The 7,828-nt window shown below is 42.4% G+C and overlaps 1 protein-coding gene across 47 annotated transcripts in view; it reads right to left on the reverse strand.

The window, feature by feature from the left end:
- The window catches only part of PTPRD (protein tyrosine phosphatase receptor type D), a 1,276,575-nt gene extending 1,272,937 nt beyond the window's left edge, over positions 1–3,638 (reverse strand). For 45 of the 47 annotated variants that reach the window (XM_042804934.1, XM_042804972.1, XM_042804971.1 and 42 more), the window contains exons 1-2: positions 2,736–2,796; positions 2,334–2,441 (exon numbers count right to left, since the gene is read on the reverse strand). The gene's annotated coding sequence lies outside the window, so the exon portion shown is untranslated. Of the gene's footprint in view, positions 1–2,333; positions 2,442–2,735; positions 2,797–3,021; positions 3,292–3,529 lie in introns of those variants that run through there. The other 2 variants (XM_042804932.1, XM_042804933.1) reach the window with 2 other exon arrangements.
- Between the last annotated feature and the right edge of the window lie 4,190 nt (positions 3,639–7,828).

Genomic DNA, 7,828 nt, shown 5'->3' on the forward strand with positions numbered 1-7,828 from the left:
ATGTGTCTACTCAGTTTTCATATAGATACTTTAGTATTGTCGAGAGACACCCTAGATTTAAGGAAAATCCAAAAGACAAATAATGAAGAGTGTCCTCCAGACTAACAAAGCTGTTAAGTATGCTCTGATTCAACCTAACTCAACTATGTAGTTCCTATCCAATTAGTCAAATGTATTTTAATCTTTTTTCTTTTACTGTAAAAATAAACACTTTGTTAGGCATTCAACATTGCATGCTGCATGTTTGAGACCAGCTAGCAGAACAGAAAGCTTAACCTAATAAACTTCTCCGTATGCAGTCTCAAAACAGTTCATATAAATTATCTAGATATATTATTTTAATGGTCTGCCCACAGGGGGTATTAACACAGCAATGAGCTGTGTCAAATGTTACCTACTCAAAAAAAAAACAAAACCACACCAAACGATACCAAAACAAAAAACACAAACAAACAAAAGCTTTGTTTTTACCTGAAAGACAAATTCATAGTACTAAAACAATATCAGTAGGATTCCTTCCTAAGACAGCAGATGTGTTATCCTTTTATTTCAAGTTCACAAGTTCATCTGGTATTTTTTTCTGTCATAAATGTTACTGTCAATTACCCAAAGAATGCTGTAATACAATATGAAAGTGACCCTGATTCATTGCCTCAGAACTTGTAGCCTATGCTTTGTAAATATTCCTAGCTTTAAGATCATCAATACCTGAAAGCAACTCTGAATGTCATCCTTCTGCTACTGCAGATTTAGCCTTTCCTGCTTGTGTCACATTAATTTCCTAAATAAATTCTGTCTCATTACCTTTACTGTTGTGACATAAACTAATGTCTTTACTTCACAAAGAAAAGTATTTAATTTGACCCTAATAAACTTTCACTCCTGGTGACACTTATGAGTTGTGATTGATTTTGAATTACACCTGGAATTGCAACATTAAATTCACATTGAGATGCTTAATAAAATGTACTTGGAAATGCATGTTTAACAGCTTCTAATGACACAAGTTAATTCTGTTTAGGTGAACAATAAAAACATAATACAAAAGAGAATAGAGTTGTATAGTTTACTTACAGTGCCCATTTATTATTCTGAATTTATACTGTAAAATAGCCCAAATTTGTCAAGAATTTGTAAAGAAGTAAGTTTATTTTATTCAAATCCACGTTGTCACTACAATAGGTACAATAATACATGAAGAATTTAAATCCAAGTCCATTTGGCAGGAATGGAGAAAAAAATGCTAAAATGCTATTGATTCCTTCCAGTACGTTCAAAATACCTGACTCAACTATATTTCCACTGACATAACACAAAGGTTTTATTTAGATATTAGGAAACACGAGCAAATATTTTCATTTACATACTTTTCATTCTTATTTCTTCTCTCTACCTAGGAAACCGTTAACCCTCAACTACTAGTACTAGCTGTTTCCTCTACCACAGATGTGGCAGATGTCAATAATAGGACCACTGTCCCAAGAGAAATAATGCCTGCAAAAGTTCTCCTCCGGAAATGCAGATATATTTACTGCTAAACAACACTTAACATCAGACTCTTGATGGAATACCTTTATTTGATCTTTGTACTTTCTATCAACTCTGCAGCTCAGCCAGCAAACCTCAACCCCGCTCTTTGTTAAGCCCTCTTAAATGAGTTTATCTTTTTTCTTCCCCTAGATCTTTCTCACCTATCTGAAGAAGTGCCATCAGTACTTTTTAATATGTCCCATAAAAGCACTTAGAAAGCAAAGCTGTGTCTGGAATTGTCATCCTCATTAGAATAAAAAATATACGTATATTTTGTACACAGAAAACTTCATGAAAAATCTGACAACTTCAGAGGTGTGGGCTAAAAATGCTTACAACTGAATGCAGACAAAAACACTCTTAGTATCTATAATCCATGCACTTTTTATATTGAACTGAATTCCCTGTCCCTGGCATTACTTAGCTGGTCACAGCGTGCTGTAGACCCCTCCTGAGGGAGCATCTCTTTGTTTAGATTTCGTCTGTAATCTACCACATACCTACACTCGGACTAAGGTAGACATTACACAATACTTGACACAGTTTCTTTACACAGGTATTCGCCTGCAATTTTCTTTTCTCATAAAAGATGAGCAAATCACTTCATGCACTTTCCCACTGAAAACAGTTCAGGTTACCATAGTCAAGTTCCTCTCCAACCAGAACGGTGTGACTTAAAAGCAGAAACACACACACATAGACACACAGATCTATATATAAAGATGTGTGCGTGTATGCTAAGAAAAGGTGTGGAGGAAGTGGAGAGCATAAGGACTGAAACCAAGCATGGAGTATTTACTTACTAATGCAGTCCTCTCGGACCTCTTTGGAAACCTGAAGGAGTCTCCGCTTTCCCCTCCTGCCAGTCAGGCGCCGCTCTGTGCCCCTAGTCCACACAGGCCCAGAAGGAACTGCAAAGAGAGAGAAGCACATGCCACATCAGGCAGTTCTGGTTTGGTGGGATCCAGTTCCACTGTCGCTAGGTCCTTGGAGGTATCCCTGCTTTCAGAGAAGACTCCTGCAAAAGAGTCATCCTTCCCAAGATTTTTTTTTTTTTTTTAAAAAAAGCAGTGATTAAAAAAAAAAAAAAAAAAAAAAAAAATCAACAACAACAAAACCCCAGAAACCCTCCCGAGGGTTCTGCACACTAAAATTTGTTAGGGGAGTGGGGGGCCGGGGTGGCGGGGAGGGTAGAGGAAAGGTACCTGCAACTCTCTGCGATGAGGCCGGCAGAGAGAGAGGGAGGGAGGAAAAGAGCGAGGAGAGGGAGGAGAGAGGGAGCGAGCGAGGGGTGGGGAGGAGGGGGGAGGGGGGGGCGGTCTGCGTGTGTGTATGGGGGGGGGGGGTGGCGCGTCGGCCCCCCCCCCTCCGTGACCGGCTCCGCCGGCGGCGGGCGGGCTGGCGGGAGGCCCGGGAGGGCCGGGCCGGGCCGGGGGGCGCGCCCCGCGCCGGGGCCCGCGCAGCCCCCCCGCCGCCGCTCAGCCCGCTCACCTGCATTTCCTTAATGAGCCACTTGATGGCTGGTAGCAGCGGCGGTCCCCCGGCCCCGCCGCAACTTTGGCGGCCGCGGAGCCGCGCCGCCCCCGTGGAGCTGGGGATGGGGAGGTGCCGGCCGCAGAGTGCCGCGCCGGGCAGGGACAGCGCCGGCAGCTACCCGCGGAACTTTCCGCCCGGCAGCGGGTGACGAGGGGCCGGGAGGGAACGGCGGGGTCTGCGCCGAGCCCCGCGGGTGCGCGCCCCAGCCGCGCAGCGAGCCCGGTAGCGGGGCGCGGCGAGCCCGGTAGCGGGGTGAGCTCCGCCGCCCGCCTCCCCGCGGCGCTGCCTCCTCCCACCGCGCTCCCCGGCGTGTGCGAACGGAGCGGGCGAGCGAGCTCCTCGCTATTAATAATAATAAACCCTATCCCCACCTTCCTCCTCTCCCTGGGAAAACAATTAATAATGCATTAAAATAATGCACCTTTACAGCCACCGGCTGGCAATAATAAAATAATAATATTACCACCACTTAAGAGAGAGCTGCTGTGGATGTGGCGGCGAGGCACGTTTTCCTATCATTCATACCCAAGTGTGAGCACAAATTATGCTCCTGGTATTCATAAGTCCCTTTCCCCTACCAGAGCAACTATCATTATCACCATCAAAGAGAAAGTCTCTCTGCAAAGCTGCGTGGAGACACTGAGTCTCCGGGCGGCTGCTGTGGCTGGGCTGCAAGGAGGGCACCCCCCCTTCCGTTCGACCCAAACCAATCTCATCGCTTCTCCTCCTCTTTTGCTTATACCAGTGGGTTAAGCATTGCGTTTGGCCCTTTTAGTGTTTTCCCTTCCGTTCCTCCCCTGACGATAGTTTGTGTATTTTAAATAAAGATTTCATTCTGCCAACCCGCAGGAAGCTTTTAACAAGATGCAGCTGAACGTGTCGATATCTTACATCTTTTTACTGCTGCTCCGGCGTGTACATCAACTCCGAACTCATTTCTTTTCTTCTTCGCCTGATACTGTAGCATCTCAGAGACGGCGGCGGCGGCAGCAGCAGAGCGCTGCTCCCGGGGGGCACTTTTACTTTGCCCTCAAAGTATCTCCCAGCAATGAGAGCCGTCGGAACCCCCCCACCCTCTTCTCTACAGCAAAATGCTGGAGTGATCACTGTAAGATTTCCAGTTCCACTGACAACACTACACAGCCTGAGAGCAGACGGGGTGGGGATTTTCTTTTTGTTTAGAATAGAGTTTTGTGTGCGCTATTTTTAATTAAGATTCTTCCAGAAATAGATCCCATCTAGATTTAATTTACGAAGGTATTTCTAACGCTGGTCAATACTGTCTTCCAAGAGGAACATTTGCAATCGTTTGCCTCCCCACAACGATGCGCAAATGCTCTTCACAGACCTTAAGCCGTTTATGAAAGACTAAAAAAGGGATTTTGTTGTTCTTTTTTTGTGGTGTGGGGTTTGGGGTTTTTTGTTTCTGTTTTTGGGGGGTTTTTTGGTTTTGTTTTGTTTTGTTTTAATTTTCACTTCATCTACATTAAAATAAAACTTTGCTCAGCATGCCGGCTACCTCCTATTGATTTCTGGTTTTTAAGAGGCGCTTTTTTTCTTTTTTCTTTCTTTTTTTTTTTTTTTTCTTTTTTTTCCCCACCGGGATGTTTTGAAGCAAGGTGATTTCTTTCCATGCATCTCCTTTCCTAACTCCTGGCTGAGCAGTTTTAACTAGCTGGCCCACTGCTACTCCGACTCTGCTGAGCCGTAACCACCTCCTCTCGCTAAGGCTCAAGCACCAGGTTAAACCCAAGGAGAGGCACCAAGCGGGCCTACGGCTCTCCAAAAGCTCAGCGCAGCCTGAGGGGCCTCTGACGAAGGCTGCGAGGTGCAACATCCCGACCGGCCGCGGAGGGAGCGTGTCCGGGGGTGCCCCCGCGCCCCGCGGGGCGGCTGAGAGGGGCGCTGCGCCCGCCCCACGGCCCCCCCAGCTCCGCGGTCGGGCGCGGAAGCACGCCGCAGGGGCCGCGGCGTGGAGCCCGGGCGGGCGCGGGGCTCCGCGGCCGCTGCACGGCAGCAGGTCGGGAGAAGCACTCAGCCCCCACCCCGAGAAAGGGCTAGGTCTGAGCTTCCAGCCCTGGAAGTCACGGAGGGCGCACCGCCCGCTTGCAGGTGTTATTTCAGCTCAGAGGTTTACCCTACACAAACCAAAGCGCTGCCCTTAAAAGAGTACAGGCGATGGAAAGCTACTAATACACCTGGTACTGAGCATTGGTGGTTTCTCTTTAAGGCTCGCTACAATTCAATTTGACCTAGTTTGAAGTATGAGGATTCAGCATTTGGGGAAAAAAAGGAAGAAAATTGGAAAAAAAAAAAAAAAAAAAAAAAGCATAAATATTCCCTCCCTTTTTTTTTTTTTTTTTTTTTTTTTTTTTTTAAAGGAGGCTGAAAATTGTGCTATTGTAGAGTGCACCTTTTTTGAGACCAGGCAACAGAGCAAGTTAAATATTTCCTCCCATTGGTGTTTTCCCTTCTGGTAGATCATTTGTGAGTATTGTTTTAATTTATGACTAAATATGGCATCAGTCATGTTTGTAAAACTGATTTTATCTGTACAGTAAAACACTGCTAAATGCAGTAGAAAATTAAGCGTTCTAACATCTTAACACTCCTGATTAAATTAGAATTACATCTTTCATTTCTATGTTTCTTTTGATCTTCAGTCTTTCCGTTTATTTTTTCTTTCTCTTAGATTTTTCAGGCTTGCTATGTCTTATTCCTACATTTCACGGCAAATTTATTCACAGGAGTAAAATACATTGATGTATATTACCTTTCATGAGTACCAAAGTTTTGTGCAGTATAGTATGTTAAGAGGCCATTTCACCATAATTTATGTGAAGCCCAAATAAAGCACCCATTCTGCATTCTGAACATTACACTATGCTTTTTAAGGTTTGTGGAGACTGGGGTGAATTCAACATTAGAAAGTGTTGCAAAGTTGATCACATGAGAGCATCTGGGAGAAAATCCATGGGGATGCAAAATCTCATAGAAATAAACAAGAAATAAAAATAAAATATTCCAAACATTAATTTAGAAATAAAAATATATCAGAATTAAGAAAATCGCCAAGCTGCAGTGTCTGCCAGGTCTTACGACACCTATAATCTGAAATAACCAAGTTTAACATTGATCAAGTACTGCGCCTATTCTCAACTAAGATACACTAGGAAGGGTAATTTGCATATCTACTTTTTTAGAAATCAGTTGTAGTAGTAAATATGATGGTTTATACATCACCAGCACTTCTTTTTGGTCATAGTCTATTTCTTTCTTGCAAGTCAGCCGTGAAAAATACAGCTGAGGTTGGGCATTTAAAAAGAAAAAAAAAATATAATGAAGCTTGTGCAAAGGAAAAGCAAACCTAGGAAAATTGCAAACCTGACAGTTTTAAGATGTAAAATACCATCTTATTTTATTTCTACCTTTAAGTGTCTGTGGGCATGCATGCTTCTTTTTTTTCAACCAACTTCAATACTCAGATTTCTGCTTTTCATGGACTAACCTATCCAGAGAAAAGCAGTAGACATTTTGGTATGCATCATATTTATTTGTAACCACAATGAACAAAAAGAGGTTGAATTGTTCCACCCCAAAATAAAAGTTATGAGAGAAGATGAATAGAAAATACATGGGTAAAAACACAGCAAAAAATGCTTGGCAAAACTCCTCTTGAGTATTTTTTCTTAGGACAGGCTAACATCTCCTGCAAGACACTGAGAAGATGACTCAGCAATTTGTAATCATCTGGAAGGCAAAAAGGACCATGCCTGCAAAGACCAGGTGCCTGCAGGAAGCTCTGAAGCCGTGATACCTTCACTTCATTAATTTGTGTGACGCAGCTTCATCAGCACAAGTTCTCCATAGCTGTACCTCCCCTATTCACATTGATCAGAGCTAAACACTTAAAACATCCAAGTGAAAAATTACACAGTACAAGTATTAATATACTTTCCCAATAATCATATCTTACAGCAAACAGGTAAAAAGGTGACAGGGAAAAATTGGTTCGTATTTTTCTTCTCACTGTGCATAAAACATAATTGCCCATTGTTCAAAGTCTGTCTGTATGATACACATAATACAAATATGCATATGATGAGAGAAATTAAGAAAGAATCTCATGCATATACACAAATTATCTTCCTTACAAAATGAGAGAAATTTATCTTTGAGAAGATGTTTCCTACCTTTGGATCACAAGGTGCTTAAAAATATACTTGTTGAAATAATCTTTCATCTTCAGGCTGCTGAAATGGTGTCCCTTTTCATGAAAAGGACTATGTACCCACCCAAGTGCCAAACATCTCATGGGTCATAATAGGAATTTTTCCAGGGGAAGGACTGTAGCTCAGGAAGCATGACAGAATGTATTAAAGAGAAAAAATATCGTTTTGTTATATGGTAGTCATATTTATATATTAACTATCTTCATTTATGGAACAACAACAAGCATATCTCCAAGTGTATCTACTTTAAAATATTTTGGCAATACTATTTGTATCTGGTAGTATTTTTGTTAAAAAGGTTTAAAAAGAAAAATAAATAGTTCAAACTCAGATGTTACACAATATGTTCTTAATTGTCTTTTTTCTTTTGACTAAATGGGTCTTTGAATCTCCATTATTAGGAAAGTATTTTTTCTTGTATGACTGAATGCCATAATTTTTCTTCATTATTCCTGATCTTTTATGTGTTAACAGTCTCACACTGCACAGAGGAACTGCATTTATTTTTAATAACATCAGATGGAAATTTT

Source organism: Tyto alba, unplaced genomic scaffold (genome assembly GCF_018691265.1).
Source record: "Tyto alba isolate M040663 unplaced genomic scaffold, T.alba_DEE_v4.0 Super-Scaffold_42, whole genome shotgun sequence".
Lineage (NCBI taxonomy): Eukaryota > Metazoa > Chordata > Aves > Strigiformes > Tytonidae > Tyto > Tyto alba.